The following is a 26,806-nucleotide window of genomic DNA, read 5'->3' on the forward strand; positions in this document are numbered from 1 at the left end:
TACCTTCGGCTGGTGAAAAAAGAACAGTCTTTAAGTGGAGGAAATTCAGTCCGAAAATAAAGTACATACAAACTGTAAATAAAAATCCACACAAACCACGCTGCAGCAATTAACTTGACAGGGCAGGATAAGGAATTGCAGACTTGAAAGGCCAACAAAACACACACAGTTGGGAAGACGCCAGGAACCCAGATAAGCCTCAATAACAGATAACTCATGATTTGCTTCCAACAGGTTGCTGTGTGCAATCTCCCTTTTTAAACACTGTGTTCCCAGCTGCAGCTAATGAAGGGAATCAGGGCCCTTTCCTCCCCTATAAGCCACACAACTCACATTGCTCCCTTCTCTGTTCCTCCCTGCGTGCCCTTGGATGAAGAAGGAGTGCGCCTGGATCTTCCTCCGAATTCCCTCTGCCTTGCTCTACCTCTCCCCTGCTCTGCCCAGCCAGACTGTGCCCTTCCCCAGTTTCTTCCATAGCCAACAGAGCCACACTCACACTCCCTGTCAGCTGTTCGGCCTCCCCCTCCGAATCAGATTCCGACAGGGCATGACAGGTTGGGTGGGATAAAGGCCCAAGCCTTCCAGGGGAGTGCTGGGATGGGAGAAGTCCTCACCCTGGGCCTACCAGTTGAGACCTCTCAGCCCTTGGCAGGTTTCCACAGGCCAGTGAATCTAGCTAGATGAGTCCTAGCTAGATGAGTCCTAGTGGGAGATTTGCAATGCTTCTGCAACCAGTCATAAGGGCACACTGCCAAGTACATGAAATTTTGCATGTGATCGCAGGGACACTGCAATGGTTGGGACTTTGGGAGGGGATTGTACAGTATGTTCCCTGTCAAGTGCCAGTGACAGCCTCGTCAAGTCAAGGACAGCCTGTAAATCCCAAAGGCTATCAATTGTTCCACTTACAACTGTCCCACTATAACATAAAACGATAGAATTAAAAGGGGCCATTTAGGCCCTTGAGTTCAATCTGCTGGTCAGTGGAATAATTTAAAGTATCCCTATAAATAGCTGTCTAATTTCCACTTGAATGCACCTAGTGAAAAAGAGACCAGCTAACAATTTCTAAGTAATTGGTTTCACTGATAACTGTTTTTACTGTTAGGAAGCTTTTTCTAACATTCAAGCAAAATCTGCCTTCCTGTAACTTGAATTAATTACGGTTAAGCGCCTCAGTTTAATGGAACTGAGTTTAGGGGCTTTAATGGACAAAATATGTTGGATCCAAAATGTGTTTGAATTTCGGACAATAACTTTGTCCCAAGCAGTAGATAAAGTCTTTTCAAACAAATGTCAAATGTTCACTGCTTTCTCCACTGAATAGATACGAACTGTTATAAGTGAAGCTGGTTTTTCTCATTAATATTTTGAACTTTTTTAAAAAAAAATACTATTTGCCATTTATCAGATTACAGTATTTCCTCCTGTTAACCCCTTTAATTGGGCATTCATATACCATACTCTGGACTTTGAAGCATTACAGAACAGTTTTTCCTTTGTTACTTTTTCTACCTCTTTATCCAAATTATTTTTTTAAATGTTAAATTATACAGGACTCAGGATTGCATTTTGTGGCATTCCAACTTGATATTTCACTCCAGTTTGATGAACATTCTATGAATACAGTTGTGAACCCACTTAATTATCTTGCCACCTGGCTTCATGAAACTGGATTGTTAATCAGAATGTTGTGGAACACTTTGGAAATGCTTTACTAAAAGCAAGAATGTCTTCTAGTACCTTCAACATTCACTCAGAAAATTATCCAGTCAAAAATTGTGATAAGGTTATGATGGCAAGGTTTGAAAATACATGTTGTAATTCCAGGAATTGAAGGGTTATTTTTAAGGTGCTATGGCTTGACATTTTTATAGTGTACTCTAAAAAAATCTCAGATATTGTTACCAGGCTTGGTAGTTCTCTAGATTTTCTCTTTTCTCCTGGAAAGTAAATAAATTTGCTCTCCCCGATTCTCTGGAACTCCACCCTTTGTCCAGATTTTTCAAATGTTTAAGGTTTGGCCCAACCATCAGTTCTTCCAGTATGCTAGGATGCACTTCAGATAACTATATTTAGATAGTTAAGCGTTTAAAATAAGAACTACATTATCTTATCATCATCTCAACCCTTAACCTTGTCCTCTGCTTTTCATAAACTCTTGATGGGGAAAAAACTGCCTAAATTAGGTAATCTTGAGTTCTATGACTGCTGCTCTTCAGAGCTACCGGTTCTACAGAAGTGGACAGAACCGGTAGAAACCCACCCCTGGTGGAATCTTATTCATTATTATTAATTTATTAAACTATCCCGAGTTAAATAAATTCAACTTTTTTGAAGTCCATTATATGTTTGATTATGCTCACTGTTAGCTTCCTTTAAAAAGCACAACAAAGAATGTTCTTTCTGCACCAACTTAGAAAGCTCAAACTGCCCAAGGAGCTGCTGATACAGTTCTACAGAGGAATTATTGAGTCTATCATTTGCACTTCTATAACTGTCTGGTTTGGTTCTGCAACCCAACAGGACAGACACAAACTTCAAGGGATAATTAGGACTGCAGAAAAAACAATTACTACCCTACCAACCTGCCTTCCACAGAGGACCTGTATACTGCATGTGTCAAAAAGAGGGCCGTGAAAATATTTACAGACCCCTCACATTCCGGACATAAACTGTTTCAACTCCTTCCCTCAAAACAATGCTATAGAGCTCTGCACACCAGAACAACTAGACACAAGGACAGTTTTTTCCCGAAAGCCATCACTCTGCTAAACAAATAATTCTCTCAACACTGTTCAACTATTTACAAAGTCTGCATTACTATTACTGTTAATCTTCTCATCACTCTTTATCACCCATCCCCTCCCACTTGTGACTATATGACTGTAACTGTCGCTTGTGTCCTTACTATTTATATTGACTGTTTCCTAGTATGATTTGATTGCTTATTGTACCCTATGACTATCATTAAGTGTTGTACCTTATGATTCTCGACTCTTGACAAATGTATCTTTTCTTTTATGTATACTGAGAGTATTTACACCAAGACAAATTCCTCGTGTGTACAATCACACTTGGCGAATAAAGTATTCTATCATCTATCTATCTATCTATCTATCTATCTATCTATCTATCTATCTATCTATCTATCTATCAAGACCTCCCATCATTACATGATCACTTTCTTCCTCTGTTCCTGCTACTTTCAGTTCCTTATCTAGGTTTTCTTTATTGATTAATCTTGAGCCATGGATAGCTGAACCTATTGTATCTTATTCTACCCTTTGAAGGGGAAAGTTGTCAGCAAAAGAAGTCAGAAATTTCTTGGAAGAATCCTGTTTGACACAATTTATCTCTTAGTAGACATTGGAGGTAATTAAAACCTCTCATCAGTACTATTTAAAAGATGTACAATTTGCTTTTGAACAGCTTCATCCACATCTCCTTGGCTGGTTGGTGAATGATAATAGAGGTCGCTAATAATATTGTTTTTATTCTTCCGTTATTTTAATTAGATGCTATATACAGCATAGGGATACTTATTCACTTTGGATATCAAAGCAAGTGTAAGTATTTGTACATACCATGTTCTCTTCTTTTCCTATCATTTTGTTCCTTCTGAATATTCCAATCAGGAAGGTCATCCAGCTTTCTGTTATACATATTAAATCATAAACTCATTTTGGTTTCTTGACCTTATTCTGAGCATTAGTCTACAGACAATGAGGGCTGCAAACATTAAGAACCACTGTTAATGTCAGTGTTCACTGAATAGTTTAATAGACTCTGTTAAATTATTCAATGATTCCATTCTCCCACTTCCTTTTATAATACACAAGTTTTTATTTGAGGAATCTACTTCAGGCTTTGCCTCTCAAGTATTTAGCTTAAACCTTCCCAATCAAGTTCATACTTCAGTTAAATGTATTTTAACCAATTCTTGGGAGATTAAGCTCATCCTGTGGTAGCAATCTGTCAAAAGCCCTGTCTCCTATTGATATAATTTGTATAGCTAGTCATTCACTATCAGTTTACTATCAATATGCAGTTGTTAAGTTAGTAGCACGGTTAAGTGGATCTGGCATCCCCATTGACTTTCCTCATCAGAAGATCACAAATGGTGATCACATGGCCCAGGCAGTGCAACTCTCGTCAATATGAATCAGTTACCAAACATCCGAATTTTGATCATGTGACCATGGGGATTCTGCAATGGTCATGTATGTGAAAAATGATCATAAGTCATTGTAACTTCAAACAGACACTAAACAAATAGTTGTAAGTTGAGGACTACCTGTACGTATGTGGCAGGATTTGGATAAATCTCCAATACTTTTAACAACAATAGCTTCCTGAATTGCCTGCAAGAGTTGGAGTCAGAGGCATTGTTCTTTAGTTTTCTTTTTAACTGGCAGGCTATAATTGATGAAGATAGGGTGAAAAGTCAAGCCCTTGGCCACTCCTGTCTTAGGGGTCAGCCTTTTTTTTTTTCATTCACATGGCGTAACAACTACATGAAATAGCTGGGAAAGGTAATCCCTTAGCATGGAGTATAAAAATATGCTGATGGCTCTCAGTTATATAGCTCTACCCCAAGCCAAGCTAAAGATAGAGATGTTTTGACTGAGAGATTGAATTGGGACACTAAGATTCCCGAAGAATTCTCATTCGAAGAAGGAATGCAGTTGTGTTGTACTCCTCCAGAAGAATGAGTCTTCAGTCTTCTCCTGGACTGGCAGCTTTTTTTAAAGGAACAGATGGAAACTGCAGCCAAAAATGCTTTTGCCCAAGTTCAGCTGGTCCATCAGCTGCAGCCTTGGAATGGGACTTGCTAGTAACCCATTAGCTGTCTCAGGCTAGGACTATTCTAAATCCTACTGTGTAGGGCTGCTCTCGAAGAACTAAAATGCCTGGTGCAAAATGCAGCTGGTCATTTCCTAACAGGTGAGAAATCAATATAGAATTGCACTGGCTACCACTTTGTTTCTGGTTTTGCTGGTTATTCTCCCTGAAGTCCTATAAGGCTTTGGTCTTGGGTATTCAAAACTATCTGCTCCATGTAGCATCTTCCCACCTGGGTATGGACAACCAGAGAGGGTATGCTATGAATCCCCATTCAGGGTATGAAAAAAGAGAGACAGAAATGACTATTATGATGGCAACCCTCTAAAATACTCTGCCTTCCTTGCATTGCTCTTCCTTGTTGAAATTCAGAAGGGCCTTTAAAATGCTACACTTCCAGTGAACCACTGGGTGTTAGCGTGAGTGTATTTTATGAGAGTATTTGTTGTGGTTGCCTTGGATACTGACTCTTGGCCTGCTGGCTTAATAATTACTGGTTGTTATTTTGCTAAGGTTGTTTGTTTTATTGCACTAAATTGCAAGATGCTTAGAATATTTGCCTGAAGTGGCATATACATTTTATAAAGAAAAGTAAATAAGATATCACTCCCATGTTTATTATCACTGGAATGTTCTTATTCTTCATAATCTCATAAAGCTTTCCTAGAACTTAATCGCCTCTTTCTTCTCCAGCAGATGCCTCTGAGCCCATGAAAGGTATCTATCACCCTTACCTCTTCACAATTAATTGTGAATTTACAAGTATGTTGGTTGAGATTACAGTCCCATTGTCTCCTTAATATTTAACATGAACGCTTTATATGTTCTCTTTCTTTTCACAATGGGTTTCCTTTCAGCTAAGAAAGTGGTACCATGTACCTATTTCTAACTGTTAGTTCTTCAATCTCCGATTTTCATTTATCTTTCTCAGAGGTGCCATTGATGCACTATTTCCTATAGATGCTAAAGAGACCTGATGGGAAGAATACATAGCTTATGTGTCATTTCCTTTTATATTCAGAATCATTCAATTTCTACAAATTCAGTTTTTACAATAGCTTCTTGTTCTTTGCAAAAATATCGTGCTTCTTTGATCAGATGTTCTGATACTCATGTTAGTCTAAATGTTCCACATTCTGGCATAATCTTGTAGTCAAAGGTCTTTTTTGTAATCAGTGAAATAAAAGTAAAGCTTCTTTTTGTACTCTTGCCATTATCTAATTTATGCCAGCTGCATAATCTCATGTCCCTCTGCCTTTCCTGAAACCCCTCTATTCACTTGGCACTTCTCCCTCTATGGCTCTATTTTCCTTTGCAACATCTTAAACAAGACTTCATATACAAAACCTTTGCTAGACCAATACTTACAGCTCATCTGTTTGGAATCCGCACTATATATCAGACATTAATACAATTGAGCGAATTCAGAAGTATTTCACGAGAAGAGTACTACACTCCTCTGCTCGCAACAGAATACCCTATATCAGTGGTCATCAACCAGTGGGCCGGGGACCACTGGTGGTCCGTGAGGAAATTTTGGTGGTCCTCAGAGAAATGTCACCCCAAAGCACCCCCCAAAGCAATTAATCCAAGCTGCGCGGGAACACAAGGCTGTGCTGCCCACATGGCTGGTGGAAACACAGGGCTTGGATCACTTGCATTGCGAACAACACAAGGTAGTGAGGGGAGGGGGGAAAGGGCAGAGGGGTGGAACTTGCCCCACTCACCCCATGTGCCTCGCCTGGCCACTGGGCTTCTTCTTTCCACTTCTTTTTTCTTCTGCTTTTGGCTGCACGCAAGGAAAACAGCAGAAGTCTTTCTTTCTTTCCTCCAAACTCCACCAGAAATGAGTCTTTGGGACCCTGCAAGGCCTTCTGCTCCAAGAGGCTGCGCTGGTGCAACAAGTCTCACAAAGACTCGTTTCTGGCAGAGTTTGGGGGAGAGAAAGAAAGACTTCTGCTGCTTCTGCTGCTTTCCTTGCATGAAGCCAAAAGTCTCTCCTTCTCTCTCTCTCCTTCTCTCCCCCTCCCTCCCTCCCTCCCCCCCTGAGAATGGAGCTGGAGACAGTATCCTGTGATCTCAAATAAAGAATGATTGATCGATAGGAAAATGGAGTGGGGAATTTTCCTGTATACTTTTTGGGGGATTTCCCCAGGGTCTCTGGTCCATGGGATTTAAAATAATGAGTTTGGTGGTCCCTGAGGTCCAAAAGGTTGAAGACCCCTGCCCTATATCATCAGACTTGAAATTTTGGGCTTGGACAATCTTGAACTACGCCGCCTACGGTTGGACTTAAGCGTAGTACACAAAATTATCTGCTACAATGTCCTACCAGTGAATGACTACTTCAGCTTCAACCACAACAATACAAAAGCACACAACAGATACAAGCTCAATGTAAACCGCTTCAAACTCGATTGCAGAAAGTATGACTTCAGCAACAGAGTGGTTAATGCCTGGAATGCACTACCTGACTCTGTTGTTACATCCTCTAACTCCCACTCCTTTAACCTCAAACTATTCACTATTGACCTCACCCCATTCCTAAGAGGTCTGTAAGGGGAATGCATAGGTGCACCATTGTGCCTCCCTTCCCTGTCCTATTGTCCCCATTTATTCGTACCTATTTCCTGTATTCTTACTCATGTTTATATTTATACCTGTTATCTTGTAAGCGATTGACAAATCAAATAAATAAATAAATAAATAAATAATGCTTGAATAATTAGTTCAGTGATTCCATAGTTCCCCTGTCTCCCTTTCTCTAGTATAAATACATATTGTGGTGTTTTTTTTTCCTCCAGCCCATACATATGGAAATGGTTTTTGTCATCCTTGCTTCCTGCCATCACAGCGATATCACCAAAATACCCGAGTTTGCAGATATTTAACTTAGCAATTATTATTTTTATTTCTTCTATGTTAGTATTGATCCTGCTATATTCTGCATGTACAGGTAGTCCTCGACTTACGACTACAACTGAGCCCAAAATTTCAGTTGTTAAGTGGAACATTTGTTAAATGAGTTTTGCCCCATTTTACGATCTTTCTTGCCACAGTTGTTAAATGAATCACTACAGTTGATACATTAGTAACCTGGTAGTTAAGTGAGTCTGACTTCCCCATTGACTATCCTTGTCAGAAGGTTGCAAAAGGAGATCACATGACTTTGGGACACAGCAATGGTCATAAATGTTAACCAGTTGCCAAGTATCAGAATTTTGATCACATGGTCATGGGGATGCTGTAAAGGTCGTAACTAGTCTGAAGTCACAATTTTCAGTGCCCTTGTAACTTTGAATGGTCACTAAATGAACTGTTGTAAGTCGAGGACTACCTATAATTCAATAAATGGCAGTCTTAGTCATTTGGGGCAGGCAGAGGGGGAGAAAGATATCCCCAAGATTCCAATGAGTGTGCAAGCCCTTCCCTTTCTGTACACACACATGCACATGCCTTTTACACACACACACAGAAAAGGGCAGGGCTTGTATCAAAATGGTGCATATGCCATTTTGCAGGTGTTGCTCACACCAGTGCAAATTCCACTGGTAACACAATATTGTTACACCCCTTAGGCACATTCTTTTTCCAAATTGTCTATTGACAGTACAACTTGCTTCGTGGTGTAACCGGAACAATCTGGAACTGAACACACTCAACACACACACTCAACACACTCATAATTAGGACAGCAGAAAAAACAATTGCTACCAACCTGCCTTCCATTGAGGACCTGTATACTGCATGAGTCAAAAAAAGGGCTGTGAAAATATTTACAGACCCCTCACATCCCGGACATAAACTGTTTCAACTCCTTCCCTCAAAACAACACTATAGAGTATTGCACAACAGAACAACTAGACACAAGGACAATTTCTCCCCCCAAAACCATCACTCTGCTAAACAGATAATTCCCTCAACACTGTTCAACTATTTACAAAGTCTGCACTATTATTACTGTTAATCTTCTCATCACTCCTTATCACCCATCCCCTCCCATTTGTGATGGAATGACTGTAACTTTGTTGCTTGTATCCTTATGATTTATATTGACTGTTTCCTAGTATGATTTGATTGCTTATAGTACCCTATGTCTATTATTAAGTGTCATACTTTATGCTTCTTGACTCTTGACGAATGTATCTTTTCTTTTATGTATACTGAGAGTATTTGACAAGACAAATTCTTTGTGTGTCCAATCACACTTGGCCAATAAAGAATTCTATTCTATTCTGTTCTCTATTCTATTCTATCCTATTCTATTCTATTCTATCTATCCATCCTATCTAAATCCTATCCTATTCTATTCTACTCTACTCTACTTCTATTCTATTCTATTCTATTCTATTCTATTTAGTGGCCCCATATTATGTTCAAATTGTTGCTTCTTGATCACCATATAACATCTACAATAGACAGAAGAGGAAGCCTGGTATTCCTCTTTTTAAGGTCTATCCACAATTGGTTGTAACCTAAACAGTTTTATTTTATAATCAATAAAGCAAGAATAGGCATTTATCTGAAACTCCTTTTCCTTCCCCATTCTCTATTGAATGTAGCTATGTGATCTCAGTTACCTCCCCTCACCCTTCCAAATCCAGTTGGTACATCTCGCAGTTCTCATTCAATGTACTGTTGAATTTTGGATTGCAAACTCTTGAGTATAATCTCAGTAGCAGGTGAGAAAAACTCCAGGTGGTAGACAGTACTTTAACATTATCCTTTCCTGATATTAAAAAAGAAATTCATGTTTTCCATTCCCTTGGTGACTATAGTGTTTTTCATACCTGCTTACAAACCACATGCATATCTTGGAAGATGTTAAATAATTCTATTGGTATTTCATCAGTTCTTGTGATTTTATTTATTTATTTATTTATTAGCCAAATTTATATGGCTGCCCAACTCAACATATAGATGACCCTGGCCAACTTACAACATTAGAAATACAAGAGGGGTCCTTGGTGCTCCCTGAACTTGTTTGTTTTCTGGCAGAAGTTTCATTACCCTAGCTAGGTAACATCATCAGTGCTAGTAAGGAGTGCTGTTTGCTGTCAGTTTATATTCTGGTATCTTATGTTAGAAATACATAACATAAAACCCCATAAAACCCCACCTCTCCCTCTCATGTCAGCAGCAATCAAATCAACCGCTTGATCAGTTCCATCTCCATTCATGGTGCCGGGCCCGCTGTCAAAAATCAGGCCTTCGGGGACTTTTCAGAAAATCAACTAGGTATGGGCCAGTCATGCCTTGGGGGAAATGATGTTCCATTAAAAAAGGAGCCACCCCCAAGACTGTCATGCCGTTTAAAAGCAATTGCCTGAGACCTGAGCCACTGCTGATCCACTGACCAGATAAAGAGGTTGAGCTCAAAGGGCTGGAACATGTGTCCAGTACAAGACATCAGGGTCATGTTCTTCGTGAACAGCCTGCCTTGCCTCCCACCATTATATCTCCCCATACCTGACACCACTAGAATAAAAGGTCCCATTTTATTCATGCCATCAATTTTTCCCTCTCCCGTACTCGGCTCTCTTGGTTCTTGGTTTTGTAGCTAGCAATATATTTTCTACAGTGTATTTATCTTCATTTTCCAGAATACAAGCAAACCTTGTTTTACTGTGCTTCCCTTTACTGCATGTTGCAGATACTGTTTCTTTTTTTTACAAGACCCTCCACCAGCAAAAAGATTACGACTCGCTGAAGGCTCAGCGGATAATTAGCATTTTTCAACAATGAAGTATTTTTCATTTCTGTACATTGTTGCACAATACTGTGTGTGCTTTGTTTTTAGACATTGCCCATTGCACACTTAATAAACTGAACTATAGTGTAACCAGTGGTCACCAACCAGTGGGCCGGGGACCACTGGTGGTCCGTGAGAAAATTTTGGTGGTCCTCAGAGAAATGTCACCCCAAAGCACCCCCCAAAGCAATTAATCCAAGCTGCGCGGGAACACAAGGCTGTGCTGCCCACATGGCTCATGGGAACACAGGGCTTGGGTTGCTTGCATTGCGAACAACACAAGGTAGTGAGGGGAGGGAGGAAAGGGCAGAGGGGTGGAACTTGCCCCACTCGCCCCATGTGCCTCGCCTGGCCACTGGGCTTCTTCTTTCCACTTCTTTTTTCTTCTGCTTTTGGCTGCACGCAAGGAAAACAGCAGAAGTCTTTCTTTCTTTCCTCCAAACTCCACCAGAAATGAGTCTTTGGGACCCTGCAAGGCCTTCTGCTCCAAGAGGCTGAGCTGGTGCAACAAGTGTCACAAAGACTCATTTCTGGCAGAGTTTGGGGGAGAGAAAGAAAGACTTCCGCTGCTTCTGCTGCTTTCCTTGCATGAAGCCAAAAGTCTCTCTCTCTCTCTCTCCCTCCCTCCCTCCCTCCCTCCCCCTGAGAATGGAGCTGGAGACAGTATCCTGCGATCTCAAATAAAGAATGATTGATCAATAGGAAAACGGAGTGGGGAATTTTCCTATAGACTTTTTGTGGGATTTCCCCAGGGTCTCTTGTCCATGGGATTTAAAATTATGAGTTTGGTGGTCCCTGAGGTCCAAAAGGTTGAAGGCCCCTGGTATAAACTACACTGCTCAAAAAAATAAAGGGAACACAAAAATAAGACATCCTAGATCTGAATGAATGAAATATTCTTATTAAATACTTTGTTCATTACATAGTTGAATGTGTTCAAAATCACACAAAAATTATCAATGGAAATCAAATTTAGCAACCCATGGAGGTCTGGATTTGGAGTTACACTCAAAATTAAAGTGGAAAAAAACACTACAGGCTGATCCAACTGTGATGTAATGTCCTTAAAACAAGTCAAAATGAGGCTCAGTAGTGTGTGTGGCCTCCATGTGCCTGTATGACCTCCCTACAATGCCTGGGCATGCTCCTGATGAGGTGGCGGATGGTCTCCTGAGGGATCTCCTCCCACACCTGGACTAAGCATCCCCCAACTCCTGGACAGTCTGTGGTGCAACGTGGCATTGGTGGATGGAGTGAGACATGATGTCCCAGATGTGCTCAATTGGATTCAGGTCTGGGGAATGGGCGGGCCAGTCGATAGCATCAATGCCTTCATCTTGCAGGAACTGCTGACACACTCCAGCCACATGAGGTCTAGCATTGTCTTGCATTAGGAGGAACCCAGGGCCAACCGCACCAGCATATGGTCTCATAAGGGGTCTGAGGATCTCATCTCGGTACCTAATGGCAGTCAGGCTACCTCTGGCGAGCACATGGAGGGCTGTGTGGCCCCCTAAAGAAATGCCACCCCACACCGTTACTGACCCACTGCCAAACCGGTCATGCTGGAGAATGTTGCAGGCAGCAGAACATTCTCCACAGTGTCTCCAGACCCTGTCACGTCTGTCACATGTGCTCAGTATGAACCTGCTTTCATCTGTGAAGAGCACAGGGGTGCCAGTGGCGAATTTGCCAATCTTGGTGTTCTCTGGCAAATGCCAAACATCCTGCACAGTGTTGGGCTGTAAGCACAACCCCCACCTGTGGACGTCGGGCCCTCATACCACCCTCATGGAGTCTGTTTCTGACCGTTTGAGCAGCCACATGCACATTTGTGGCCCGCTGGAGGTCATTTTGTAGGGCTCTGGCAGTGCTCCTCCTGTCCCTCCTTGCACAAAGGCGGAGGTAGCGGTCCTGATGCTGGGTTGTTGCCCTTCCTATGGCCTCCTCCACGTCTCCTGATGTACTGGCCTGTCTCCTGGTAGGCTTCCATGCTCTGGACACTACACTGACAGACACAGCAAACCTTCTTGCCACAGCTCGCATTGATGTGCCATCCTGGATGAGCTGCACTACCTGAGCCACTTGTGTGGGTTGTAGACTCCGTCTCATGCTACCACTAGAGTGAAAGCACTGCCAGCATTCAAAAGTGACCAAACCATCAGCCAGAAAGCCTAGGAACTGAGAAGTGGTCTGTGGTCACCACCTGCAGAACCACTCCTTTATTGGGGATGTCTTGCTAACTGCCTATGCTTTCCACCTGTTGTCTATTCCATTTGCACAACAGCATGTGAAATTGATTGTCTATCAGTGTTGCTACCTAAGTGGACAGTTTGATTTCACAGAAGTGTGATTGACTTGGAGTTACATTGTGTTGTTTAAGTGTTCCCTTTATTTTTTTGAGCAGTGTATATGCACTGGGAAACCAAACAATTCTTATAACTCATTTTCTTGTGATATTCACTTTATTGTGGTGGTCTGAAACCAAACCTGCCATATCTCCAAGGTATGTCTGTATCTAGTTTTGATTCAGATATTACAACCTCATATGTATTCAGAGGTGGGGATAGGGTGCAAATGGCTGTTCAACCTTTCCCTGTAGATTTCCTATACTCTTCATAAGATTTAGTCACCCAGCCTCTCGCCATCCTTGTTATTTTTCCCTGCACTCTTTCCAGTTGCTCAGGGTTCTTCTTCCATCATAATGACCAAAATGAGACACAGTATTGCAGGTATTGTCTGATCACCAGAGCAGAACATCCTTTCCCAAGATCTTGACATGATACTTCTGTCAAGACAGCCCAAGACTATACGTGCTCTTTTGGCAGCTGCAGCATCGTGCTGACTCATGTTTAATCTATGGTTTACCAGGATGTTCAGACTTTTCTGTCCCCTCCACCTCCCAGTCTATATTTCTTACCATTGAACTGAATTTATTTATTTATTTTATTTATTTATTTTTATAATTTTGATTGGTCAATCGCTTACAAGATAATAGGTATAAGTATGTACATAGTTATGAATACATGAAATGGGTACATGTAAGAAAAATAAAAAAATAAAATAAAAGAAACAATAGGACAGGGACGGTAGGCACATTGGTGCACTTATGCACGCCCCCTACAGACCTCTTAGGAAAGGGGTGAGGTCAATAGTAGAAAGTCTAAGGTTAAAGTTTTGGGGGTTTGGGGAAGAAACCACAGAGTCAGGTAGAGTATTCCAGACATTGACCACTCTGTTGCTGAAGTCGTATTTCCTGCAATCAAGTTTGGTGCAGTTAACCTTGAGTTTGTATCTATTGTGTGCTCTTGTGTTATTATGGTTGAAGCTGAAGTATTCATTGACAGGTAGGACATTGCAATGTATGATTTTATATACCATACTTAGTTCAAACCGAAGGCGGCATAGTTCTAGGTTTTCTAGGTCTAGAATTTCAAGTCTGGTGGCATAAGGTATTCTGCAACGAGTAGAGAAGTGGAGAACTCTTCTTGTGAAATATTTCTGGACTTTCTCAACTGTGCTAATATCAGATACGTAATGTGGGTTCCAGACTGATGAGCTGTATTCGAGTATTGGTCTAGCAAATGTTTTGTATGCTCTAGTTATTAGTGTAATATTACCAGAGAAAAAGCAACGTAAGATAAGGTTAACAACTCTTAACGACTTTTTGGCTATGTAGTTACAGTGGGCTCTAGCACTTAGATCATTAGAAATGAGTACTCCAAGATCCTTGACAGAGTTTGGATCGTCAACAAGGCCTTGACTATTCAGCCTGTATTTTATTTTCTGATTTTTTTTGCCAGTATGTAGGACAGAGCATTTATTTGTTGAGATTTGAAGTTACCATTTGTTTGACCATTCTAATACATATTCAAGGTCTTTTTGAAGGGTAGCAGTATTGTCTGTGGTGTTGAATAGCTTTACATTGTCAGTGAAGAGAATGCAGTTGCTCTTGATATGATCACAGAGGTCATTTATGTAGAGTATGAAAAGAGTTGGTCCTAGAACACTGCCTTGGGGGACACCACTATTGACAGGTACAGAATTTGATAGGACGCTCCCAATTTTGACCATTTGTTGTCTGTTTGACAGGAATGCTTCTATCCAGTTATGCAGGTGTCCAGAGATACCATAAGATTTTAGTTAATTTGTTGGGTGGAACCCAAAGTTCAAGTCCATCAAGAACCGTTTGAACCTTCTGTGGTGTTAGCAATCTGCCCATCCCCCCAGCTGTGTGTGGTTTGTAAATTTGATGAGCTTCTGTTCATGAGACTCCCTTCTAGACTGAAGATGTTATCTCATTGGGAAAAAGAAGATCTATAAGCCAACAAACAAGCTCAGAGGATAACAAGGACTCCACAGTTCAACCCTGATTTACAAATATTCTTTTCTAAGGATTTGTTTGTTTATTTATGTTTGAACTGCAGGCATGTGGAGTGAAAGCTTAAGGCTCAGGTCCCAAACACACAATTCATTTCAGTATGTAGCCCTCAATATGTACATGAAGCCTTCAAATAACTTAGTGTAACTAAAAGCTATTACACAAAGCTATGGAGAGTTTTTATTATCTAATTTGGGAGAGGCTTAGGAAAATCAAAAGCTTCTTTCAAATGTAGTCATTTTATATGCTACACAATTTCTCTAAAATTTGGGTGGCTGGCAGGAATTTTTAAGCTTTTTGTGTTCTTTTGTTCCCTCACTCTTTAACTCAATTTGGATAGATGCAATATTCAGGCTAACACTGTTTCTAGTCACAGCTCCATAGGAGGCTTTGGGACTGATTTTATGATCCTTCCTCAGGGATCTCTCCCTCGTTGGCCCACACTTACAATGGAGCCTGTAAGGGTAGCAGTGGGATATAGAAATATAGTATTCTTGCTTTGGGAAGCTTGGTAAAAGGAAAACAGTGGTAGGTTCTTTTGAAAGATCCATTGCAACAGCTCAGAATGTGTCATGTTGAGCCTAGAAGCCAGAAAAAAAGCCAACCAAACTTTACAATAATATTCATCAAGAATATACCACTATCAGTCAATATTATTTATAAGCAAAGCTAACATTTTAGTTAATCTTCAGAATGGGAACCTTGGATATAAAGATGGCTGCATCACCAGCAATATCATCCTTTTAAGTGATCTGGCTTAAAACAAAGAATTCTAATGGTACTGTTTCATTCCATCAGGTCGCACAATGGATAAAAAGATCACACATTCTGGGAAGCCAGGATAAAAGGTAGATTCAAGAAAATAACTTAAAAAAAGAAAGCCATGCAAAATCAAAGAATATCAACTTAACTGTATAACTCTAGAAATGTAGTACCTAGCTATATATCCTGGGCAAGTTGGCAAGAGAATGGATACAGTAATTTGATTTCCCAAACTTCAGCTCTACAACTACTCTTACCAATGCCAGCATTAAGAGGTGTGGTGGCACAGTGGTTAGAATGCAGTACTGCAGGCTACTTCTGTCATGGTGCCAAGTAATGTGGTCCCAATCAATTCAGGATTCTTAGGCTGATTTTTGGATTTTGGATTAAATAAAATCCATTTTATTGGGTACATAATATCTGCACATTCAGATGTGAATCCAACTCTAAATATTTCCCATGTTTTCGGTATAATAAAAGAAATAGATAGCACCCACCCCACTAGTGTCACTGGTCACATTAACCAACCAGGTTAACCAGGTAGATGGCAGGCTGCTCAGCTACTCCCTCCAGCCGTTATGAGTTCTCATTGAGATGATCTTGATTCCCATGGGCCTTATCGCTGTTATGTCTGGCACCTGGGATTATTATCCCACACCCTGTAGTTCACACTCCCCCCACATGTATGGCAACTAAGAAACGAAGTAAAAGGAATATGGCTTCAGCTGAAGTCATTTTGAGAGTTGACACTTCTACTGACTACCAGCTGCTAGCAGTTCGACAGTTTGATTCTCACCAGCTCAAGGTTGACTCAGCCTTCCATCTTTCCGAGGTCAGTAAAATGAGGACCCAGGTTGTTGGGGGCAATAGCCTGACTCTATAAACCGCTTAGAGGAAGTTATAAAGCACTGTGAAGTGGTATATAAGTCCTTTTGCTCTTGCTATTTCTCTTGACAGAAATAAGCCATGAAATTAGATTACCTTTCCCCCAAGCTGGTGCCCTTCAGACTCATTGGCTTTGAACTCCCAGAACGAGTCTATCTAGCAACTATCCTAATGATCAGTCTTGCCTATTTGAAGTGTATTAATCTGGGAACAAATAACGGGTGAGGCACCAGGGAGACAATGAGTTCTAGTCCTGCTTTAGACTTAACGCCAACTAGGTGATTTGGGGCTAGTGATTCTCTCTCAGCCCTAGAGAAAAAGACAAGGCTGTACAATTTCTGAAAATGTTGCCAAAAAATTCAAGTTGTCACCAGCTCAAAGTTGACTCAGCCTTCCATCTTTCTGAGATTAGTAAAATGAGGACCCAAGATTGTTTGGGGCAATATGCTGATTCTGTAAATTGCTTAGAGAGGGCTGGAAAGTACTATGAAGGGGTATATAAGTCTAAGTGCTACTGCTATTGTGCCTGTACAAATCTAAATGGCCACATGATGGCAGCCAAGAAAAAAATTAGCTCTTTGCTGCTCCATAGTGATCAACAAATCAACCCAGTTGACATGTAAATTATAATTTTGGATAAAATATATGATGTACCTAAGTGATCCCATAGCTGAATGTCCTTGTCCAAGGTTGAATAAAATGACCCTTATATTGAACTCCCTTGTCTGGGAGGCCTGGGGAATGCAGAGCGGGATGGAGCCCATTAAATGGCTCATGTGATATGTTGTTGCCTGGGTGGGTGGTGGGTTATTTTGTGTTATTTTACTAATTTATTATTCTCTTTTATTAGTTTTATTTTTTATTTTTATATATATATTCTTATAAGCCGCCTTGAGTCGCCATATGAGAATAGGCGGCAATATAAATTTCCAAATAAATAAATGGCTCCAAGAAATCTTTGGGCTGCACAAACCCTGCCATCATTATTGTCTATTGTATTTAAGCAAGATGAACTGTGATTATATCTAGTAGTCATAAGACTGATAAATCAGCAAATATATTTTATATATTTTTTAAAAAATAGCAGGGAGGAAATTGAACATGAGCCTGGAAAGACATCTACCATCCCAGCACATGTTCTGTACATAAACTGGTTTCCTCACAATTGTGACATTGAATCAACAAAATCTTCCAATGCCTTCCAATGTTGCCCAGAGGTCAGAGGTGGCATTCAGCAGGTTCTGACCAGTTCTAGAGAACCGGTAATGGAAATTTTGAGTAGTTCGGAGAACTGGCAAATACCATGTCTGACTGGAGATTTTAGAGTATCCTTCCCCTGCCACACCCACCAAGCCACACCCACAGAACCGGGAGTAAAAAAAAATTGAATCCCACCACTGCCAGAGGCGTTGTACGAATAGCTGTATAGCACAGCATGGCTCAGCTCTGGATGCACATCAAGGGTTGGTTATGGGATAGTACAATTCATGCTGACATGATTTCATCCCATTTCTTGGATGGAAGGGGCTGCACAGAGGAAGTAGAGTGATGCAGCTGTATGGATGAGCCTTTGCATCGATTCAGTCTCTCCATTAATCGGAGGGATAAGAAAACATGTGCCTTGCAGATTATTGGATGTCACATGTCTATACCACATTTCCTCTGAACTGAAATACTCAACTGATTACACAATTGATGGGATGCATAAAGTTTTATACATAAAAAGAAAAAGCCAGCTGCCCAAGTAGAATTATACTATTAACTAAGCCATCAGTGTAACGGCTAAGCAATAAGATTAAAAACATGCAGAAAAGATTTACAATGAAGCCTTAATATCTTCTGATGGGAATTCTATATATGCTTTCTTGAGAGTAACTGCCATTGAATCCAGTAAGAATTACTGCTGTTGTGAATGGCAATGCTGCAGGTTATTAATACCAGTCAGAGAAAGTGTGCAAAACACGAAAGATTCCCCCCCCCCCCAGTTTCTCTATAGACTCTGACCTTAGGAAACAACTCCCTTTCTTCTGTGTACCAAAGTAACGTATGTACATCCATGGGTGTGTGTGTGTGTGTGTGTGCTCTCCTTACATGGTATATCTGTGTATGTTTGCAGAAATGTGCCCAGAGAAATATAGGATAGATTGCTCAGAGATGGCTTTGTCTGCAGCAGCTTATAAGCCTTGCAGATAACTAAATGAATGTCACTCTGTGCTACAGGACAGGGAGGAGAAGGGACAGCAGCAATTGCTACCTGTGCTCAGAATGACTGCCCACCTGTCCTTCCCACAGAGAAGCACTGGGTTGTTATTTTTTTCCCTCCACAGCTCCAGATTGATTTGACCCATTTTCAAGCTTAAAGTCCAGGAGGTTCTCCCAGGCCTTGGAGTGAGGCAGTTAGAATCCCTGTCAAATGTTCAGGGTACAGGTACAGGGTACTAGACTTGCTACCAGTTCTTCTTCTCCTACATAACGTCATTATTCTATACTGAATTTTCTATTTTATTTGGTTTTATTGTGTGCTGCCCAGAGTCATTCTGGAGTCATACAGTCCCTAAATTGAATAAACTAAATAAAATTAAACTGCAACAGGAGGAAGCCATGAGTGAGCACCATGACATCCACTCCACAATATTTCATTTGAAATATATCAGTGAAAGATATGAACCCATAGCTGGCAACTCACAAATTCACTGTAAACCTGCTGTATTTTATGACTGTGGGCTTAGTAATCCTTAGGATCAGGATTGCAAGCATTTGGAAAGCATGCCTCCAGAAAAATGCAGAAGATGCTGCAAAACAGTTCTTTTGAACAGATTGCCTTTTCTGTTGCTTGGAAGAGGAGGTTCCCACGGTATAGAGCCACGTAAGGGGATAATTCTTTGGGTTAAAATCCAGGTACCAGCAATTTTTTTAAAAAAAATCATGTATACCCAGCAGGATTTGGGCTTCCAAAGAGCCTTTGATGTCATCTCAGGTATATGAGAAGACCATATTTTTACTCAAATCCTAAAGCAACAATGCTTTCTGAAGCTTCCATAGCTTAGAAGCTGGGGGAAAAAAAAATCAAGGTTACAGGCTCTTGTCACCAAGGTAACAGTGGGTAGATAGCTACCAGTACTCTACCGAACAGCAGAATGGATATATGAAAGCACCGAATGCAATGAATTATTTCTATTCAAATGCTGAGTTTAAAGTGTGTTTGTTGTTCCTGCCTTTCAAAAAGCACATCTCTTCAGAGTTCCATGGTCATTTCATTATTCAAGAACTTGCTTCTCTTTCTTAAGAGATGTGCTATGGTAGCTTCTAGGATAAGTTGCCAGGTTACCTATAAGTCATCGCTAGGTTAACCCCGGCTCAGAATGAAAAGACGTTATGCGGATTGATCATTCAAAACAGCAAGAGAGCAAAGTGCTGGAAATAAAAGAGGAACACGTCAAAGCACATACTTTAATTAACTTCTCAATATGATAAAACAGAATTTGGATAGACACCGAAGACCCAAATTATACTTGAGAATGCAGCATTTTATCTCTTGCAACTGTAGAACAGTCTTGTTTGGGCATTGAGTTGGAAGCATTTCAAAATTTCAGTCAAGGATGCCTGGATTTCTCATTCTGAGAGTTGGCGTTGACCTACTGTACATGCAATCGGGGGCTTCAGGATCAACACCCCATATTTAAAACACATCTGTCAAGAAACATGCAGAAATGTCTGCCATGAAGTATCAAGAATCAATTTCAGTATCTTTTATCTGGACACAAATAGATAGAAAAGAAAGAGCTGAGGAAGAGTGCAATGATTTTCAGTGCAATACATTCCATATCCACTCAATAGCAAATTTCACCAAGTTCAGAGGAGCTTAATCCCAGCTGACAGTTTATAGGATTACAGAAACTAGATGCAACTTTCATGCAACATGTCTAAGATACATAACTATTTAGGACCAAGCCGAGGGTTCTCCTTGGCCTTTGAAAGGGAATTGTTGGGCACAATTCAAAATGTGGAAAGAAGAAAAAATGCATTTGGTTGAATTTAACTAAATAAATTAATATAGTTAATATTAAAGCCACAGTTTCACAGCAATTTTCTCAAGGTGGATGTTTTCTCAAATCTTAATGTAACTTTTCAATAAGGTAGAATTAATTCATCTAATCGTATTTCCTGTCTATTCACCTCAGAGGCCTGACATTTTTTTTGAACAATCTTCATACTTACAACATTTGCAGATCATAAGCATGGTTCAGTTTCACTTAGCAACAGCTTTCCTTAACATTTGTCAGTTTGAATTCTGGTCGCTAAATAAGGACTATCTATATTTAATGGCCATTACAGAAAGGATATAATTGCAGGAAATCATCACATATAAATTATATCTTATATGGAGATCTGAATTTACAGCCTGAGGTTCTGAAGCTATTAAGCTCCCTCGGTGAACTATGTGACGTAGACCTTAAAGCTCCCTTCATCAACAGAAACAGTTTTTTAAAAATAAATAAATAATCAAGCAGTAAAGATTATATCAGAATTGTAGCCCTTTCAGGATTACAACATCTGGGCTGCAAGAATCTTTATGACCACTAGATGGAAGCAAAGAGAAAGAGACAGCTATGATTGTTCTAAATGCATGGCGAACCGGGATCCTTTCAGAGGATGCCCATGGATTCCGTGACAAGCAGATATTATTATAAAGAGCAGCTTTTTATTTTCAGAAAACTGTCCTTTATATTTATTCAGTTTATTTATTTATTTATTTGGTTTTCCTCTTGAATGTTCAGTTACACAACAAAGTTATAAGCAAAAAACATTTTAAAAAATATATTTTTGAACCTGTTTTAGATTTGCCCTTTTTCAAGTTTATCTTTTATTGCTTTTTTCCAAGTGAATATGGTCACCATACCCAGAGAGGATGTAGAATGAGTGGTACAACCTGGGGGCGGAGTTAAAAGAGGGATCAGCCTAGAATCCCTACATAGCCAGCCATAAGGAGGGTAAGTCTACCCCGCTCCTTGATTTCAGCTAACCCTTGTCTAACTCCAAGCAGATGCTAACCATTAGCTGAGAAGATTCCTGTGCCTAGACTGTTTAGCAATAAATCAGACATGATAATAGTCTGATCTGAAGGGCTGCCACAGAGAGGAGGGGACAGTCAAGCTATTTTCCAAGGCACCTAAAGGCCAGACAAGAAATAATGGACCATGAAAGCTGAAGAAGGAGAGATTCAATCTACACATAAGGAGAAATGTTCTGACAGCGAGAACAATCAACCAATGGAACAGCTTGCCTTCAGAAGTTGTGAGAGCTTCATCACTGGAGGCTTTCAAGAAGAAATTGGACTGGAGATCTGTCAGAAAGAGTATAGGGCGCCTGCTTGAGCAGGGGTTGGACTAGATGACCTACAAGATCCCTTCCAACTCTGTTATTCTGTTATTCAGTTTAATTTGAGTCCTTCAAGTGTGGATCTGGTTTTACCCACCTGACAGTGAACCAAATTTGGCAAGCCATGTGGTTTGTACAATTTTAACACGTTGATACCAAGTAACCAATGCTCCCTTCGCTTTGTTCCGCCTAACAGCAGGGCTGGGTTCTCTGTTTTCAAATGGTGGATGACTTTTCTTCCAGTTGTATTTTCCCCCCACCCCTCTATACAGTAATTCCTCCTCCGGCCATTTTGCTCCAAGTCCTCGGGAACACTAAAGATGTTTTGAGAGGACAAAAGCATTTGAGCAGGGTGCCCCTCATAGGGAAAATGTTCAAGGAAAAAGGGATTTCGGTAACCAGGCCTGAACTCTGCCCCCCTTTTCTTATTGGAACTGCCTCACTCCACTCCCTCCCATCTCTCAGCACTTTCCCTCACCCTGATGTGCTTTGCTGCATCGTGTTTAATTCCACCACAAGTGTAAACGGAACCACTGCTCTGCAATTTGCCATTCAATGCACTGTGACCCACTGGGATGATTTTTTTTTAAAGCCTTAACAAGATAATATGGACAAAGGCCTTCTGTAATCAATGTTCTGTTTGTTGCAAACAAGCCAAAAAGATGAGCTGCCCATCAAAATCTAGGACAGGGCATAACACGCCTAGTTTCTGCTGGGAGGAGAGCAAGAACACCAATCTTGGGCAGAGTGGACCTGACCTTTGGGCTCCCTCCTTCCACAAAGAAGCCAATGCTTTTGTGCAGCCATCTCGGATGACTGAATTTCTTGTAACAACCTCTACTTAGCGACAGGAAGGAGCAGCAGATAATTGCAGCTTCTCTTCCCTCTTTCATACGGTTGGCTGCCCAGCTGCCTTTTCTTTGTGCATTTGCTTCCAGATGAACAGCTCCAGCACTGGGCTGTTGTTTGTTCCCATTTCTTTAGTAGTAGCAGCAGCAGCAGCAGCAGCAGCAGCACCTATTGTAGTTGGCGGTAGGCTTTGTTGCTTCTGTTCTCTAGAGGCACTTGCAACAAGCAGACTCTTGGAGTGCATACTCAGCCACTTCTCTCTCTGTCCCTCACTGTCTCCCCGCCAGTGGTGGGATTCAACCAGTTCGCACCAGTTCGGGAGAACCGGTTGTTAACTTTCGGAGCAGTTTGGTGAATTGGTTGTTGGAAGAAATCATTAGGGCAGAGAACCGGTTGTTAAATTATTTGAATCCCACCACTGCTCTCTGCCCCCCAACACACACACACACGCACACACACCTTTAACAAGATTACAAACAGTCCTCAATTACCAATGGTAATAGGTACACAGGGAACTGTTCCGCTCAGCGACATGGTTCTAAGGCACGACCTCATGTGGTTGCACTGACTTATAACAGCAATGTGGAGTAGTCCCAGCCACCATTGTGCTGCATTGTCCGATTATCATGTGATCACCCTAGGCAACCTCCTGCTGCTCCTTCCCCATTGACTTTGCTGGTTGGAAGCCAGGCAGGAAAGTTGCAAACTTCTCTGTGTTCAACATTTTTATTGGGTTATAAAAGAGGTGGGCTTCTGGGGGCTCGCAGAGGCTTGGGAGAGTCGCTAGCTAAGACTCTGCGGGGCTCAGAGAGCCCCCAATAACCTCAGAAAGACAAGCAGCAAGGGAAAGCTCTTAATAGGCTTAATTGAACTTCTGGGCATTCAGCCAAGAACATTTCACACCTCGTAAAAGTGTTGCAAGCTAGATAAACAATCCACTTGGTGCTTGTGAGGGAGAGCCATAGAGAAAATCAATTAACATAGCCACTAGCCTCCAAGGGGATTAATCCCCAAATAATAAGAATCATGTAACTCACCAGAAACTCCACTATGACTCCAAGATCCCTCTCACAGTCACTGCTATTAAGCCTGGTTTTATCCAGTCTTTTATTTAAGTATTAAATGCATGGAATAATAAACAACTTTTTGATATATATCTTTTTTTAGGTAATTAGGGCAAAGAAGCAACGTCAAGTTGGCCACACCCACCCAGCCAGTCATTAGGGCAGAGAGCCCCTTGCTAAAAAATTTGAAGCCCACCCCTGGTTATAAAGTATTATAAAATACAAAATACAAAGTAAACAGAAAATCAGTGGGGGGAAGAGGAGGGCAGTGGAAAGAGAAGTGAGGAAAGATAAGGAAAAGGAAAAGAAGCATTGACTCCCGACTCTCTCTGTTACAGTAAAATCAGGCATTAACATCAAATCACAACTTTTTGCTTTTTCATAATTTATTGTATTTATTGATTATAATTTGTCAAACAGAAACAAAAACGGAATAATATAAAACAATGACAGGGACGATGGGCACGTTTGTGCACTTATGCACGCCCCCTTTACACACCTCTTAAGTATGAAGTACTTAAGTTCATAATAATATGAACACGCCACTTCTATAAAGATCTATCAGTCGAATTGGTAAAACCCAAAGTCAGAGTTCCATTCTTTTCCAAGGAAAGTTGCAAACTTCAATGATGTAAACATGGGACACTGTGACTTTGTAAATGGAAGCTGGCCGCCAAAGCATCCCAATTGCAATCATGGGACCATGTGGGTTGCTGCCACATGCAAGTACAAAGAATACTGGTAAGTCCCCTTGATCAGCATTATTGAAACATTGAACGGGTCCCTGAAGGTGTGGACATTATACGAGGACTACCTGTATTTTAAAAAAAGCACCTGGAAATGGCACAAATTTCCCTTTTAACCTAACAAGCCTCATAACCTTCAGAACATTTGAGAATCTTTATCACAATGTTCCAAACTGTATCCAGTTCCTGTTCCAAGGAAGCTGGCCAATCGTCTTCTTCAGTTCCTAGGAATCGTATGCTGGATGACAGGCAAGAAATTTATACAAGGCTAGAGGACCAAAATTAACTGGCTGGCTGAGTATTTGTATTACCCCAAGCAGTTTCTGGTGGGAGGAGAATTCATTTGTTGGCTGGGGACATCAGCATTTAGTGGCATAAGTAGTTTTAGCATATGTCAGTTAGCAGCCAACAGCTCTCCCCTGATCCCCCGTCTTTGGCAGAGCTGATAATTGCTGGAAATGATTGGAACATCCTTCTTCAATTTAAGGCTATTTAGTATGTTGGGTTTCCATTTCATTGACCAACACATCTGGATGCTAGAATAGTTTCCATGCATTTCTCTGGAGATTACAGTGTCTTGATTCATACCATGTTTTTTTTTAAAAACAACAACAACAACCTGTAAACATTTTCCAGGTGTTTGTAGTGGAGGGAAGAGACAGTTGTTCAAAGTGTGGGCACCAACTCTATAAGCAATAAGAGGCTCCAGAGGAGAGAGATACTGCTGATGTGTTTAGATCTCCAGATCAATATTGCAAAATTTCCTAGGTCAGAAAACTAAGTACAAGAGTCTGGATAGCTCAGTTGGTAGAGCATCAGACTTTTAATCTGGTGGTCCAGGGTTCAAGTCCCTGTTTGGACAGTGGTTTTTTATGCTTACTCTGGCAGCAAATATATACATCTGGATGGACCCAAGTACAATTCTTTCTTTGCCACAAACCAAGATCTCCTATTTTCAGCCACGGGGAAATCACCAAAGTTTGCATCCATGTCCTTTTCACATGGAAAATGTAGCACAGGAGTATATGGCTTCACTGCCTTATTTTTCCACTTGGTAACTTTCTCTTGATGCTAATGAAAAACTCTCTTTGCTTATACAGATTGTCTTTGTTTAGCTGAAGTAAGAGCATAAGCACAGGACTACCTGTATAGGAATAGGCCTGTGATGAGGCTGAGGAACTTAATACAGGTAGTCCTTGACTTACAACCACAACTGAGCCCAAAATTTCTGTTTTTTAAGTCAGACATTTTTTAAGTGTGTTTTGCCCAATTTTATGACCTTTCTTGCCACAGTTGTTAAGTGAATCACTGCAGTTGATTAGTTAGTAACCCTGTTGTTAAGTGACTCTGGCTTCCTCATTGAGTTTGACTTGTCAGAAGGTGACAAAAGGGAATCACATGACCCTGGGACACTGCAACCATCATATATATGAGTCATATGCCAATTGTATGAATATTAATTATCTGATCCTTGGGATGCTGCCAGGTCGTGTGAAAACTGGTCATAAGTCACATTTTTCGCCACCGTTGTAACTTTGAGTGGTCACTAAATAAACTGTTGTAAGTGAAGGACTGTCTTAATTGAGAGCCAAATGTATCTTTTCTTTTATGTATACTGAGAGCATTTGCACCAAGACAAATTCCTTGTGTGTCCAATCACACTTGGCCAATAAAGAATTCTATTCTTTTCTAAAACTAGACCAAAGACTCCGATTTGAACCTGGGGCTTGAGTCACTTTACAACTTAGAAGGTAGGTACACAAACCTTTGAGAGTGAAAGGGGAGAAAAAACAGAGACACCCTGATGGATATATAAAAATATCCTTGACTGATTCACATTTTATTAACAAAAAAGTGTGTTCATATCCTTAGCAGCATACCTCTTGATTGCCTGCTCAATTTGGTACATTAAGAGATTTTTAAATGTCACACTGAATCACTCTGGATGTATATTCATATTCAGACCTAGTGTTTAACTTTGCTTTGCAATCAAGCCTCCTCCCATCCTCTTTGCCAGGCATGAACACTGGGTCCAGTGGAAAGGCTGTAGTCTGTTTCTGACACATATTCTTTTGTTCTGTGACTGCAACTTAAGTGTAACTAAGAATAAGCTTACTTTATAACTCAGAATTTTGTAATACGT

The 26,806-nt window shown here is 40.7% G+C and overlaps 1 non-coding gene across 1 annotated transcript; it reads left to right on the plus strand.

Annotated features, from left to right (window-relative positions):
* Positions 1–25,452: 25,452 nt before the first annotated feature.
* Positions 25,453–25,525, plus strand: TRNAK-UUU (transfer RNA lysine (anticodon UUU)). The gene has a single exon. It is a non-coding gene; the product is annotated as a tRNA-Lys (tRNA).
* The last annotated feature ends 1,281 nt before the right edge of the window (positions 25,526–26,806 follow it).

Source organism: Notechis scutatus, chromosome 2 (genome assembly GCF_049901735.1).
Source record: "Notechis scutatus isolate UNSWTSFEM ecotype Mainland chromosome 2, rNotScu1.2, whole genome shotgun sequence".
NCBI classification, from domain to species: Eukaryota; Metazoa; Chordata; class Lepidosauria; order Squamata; family Elapidae; genus Notechis; species Notechis scutatus.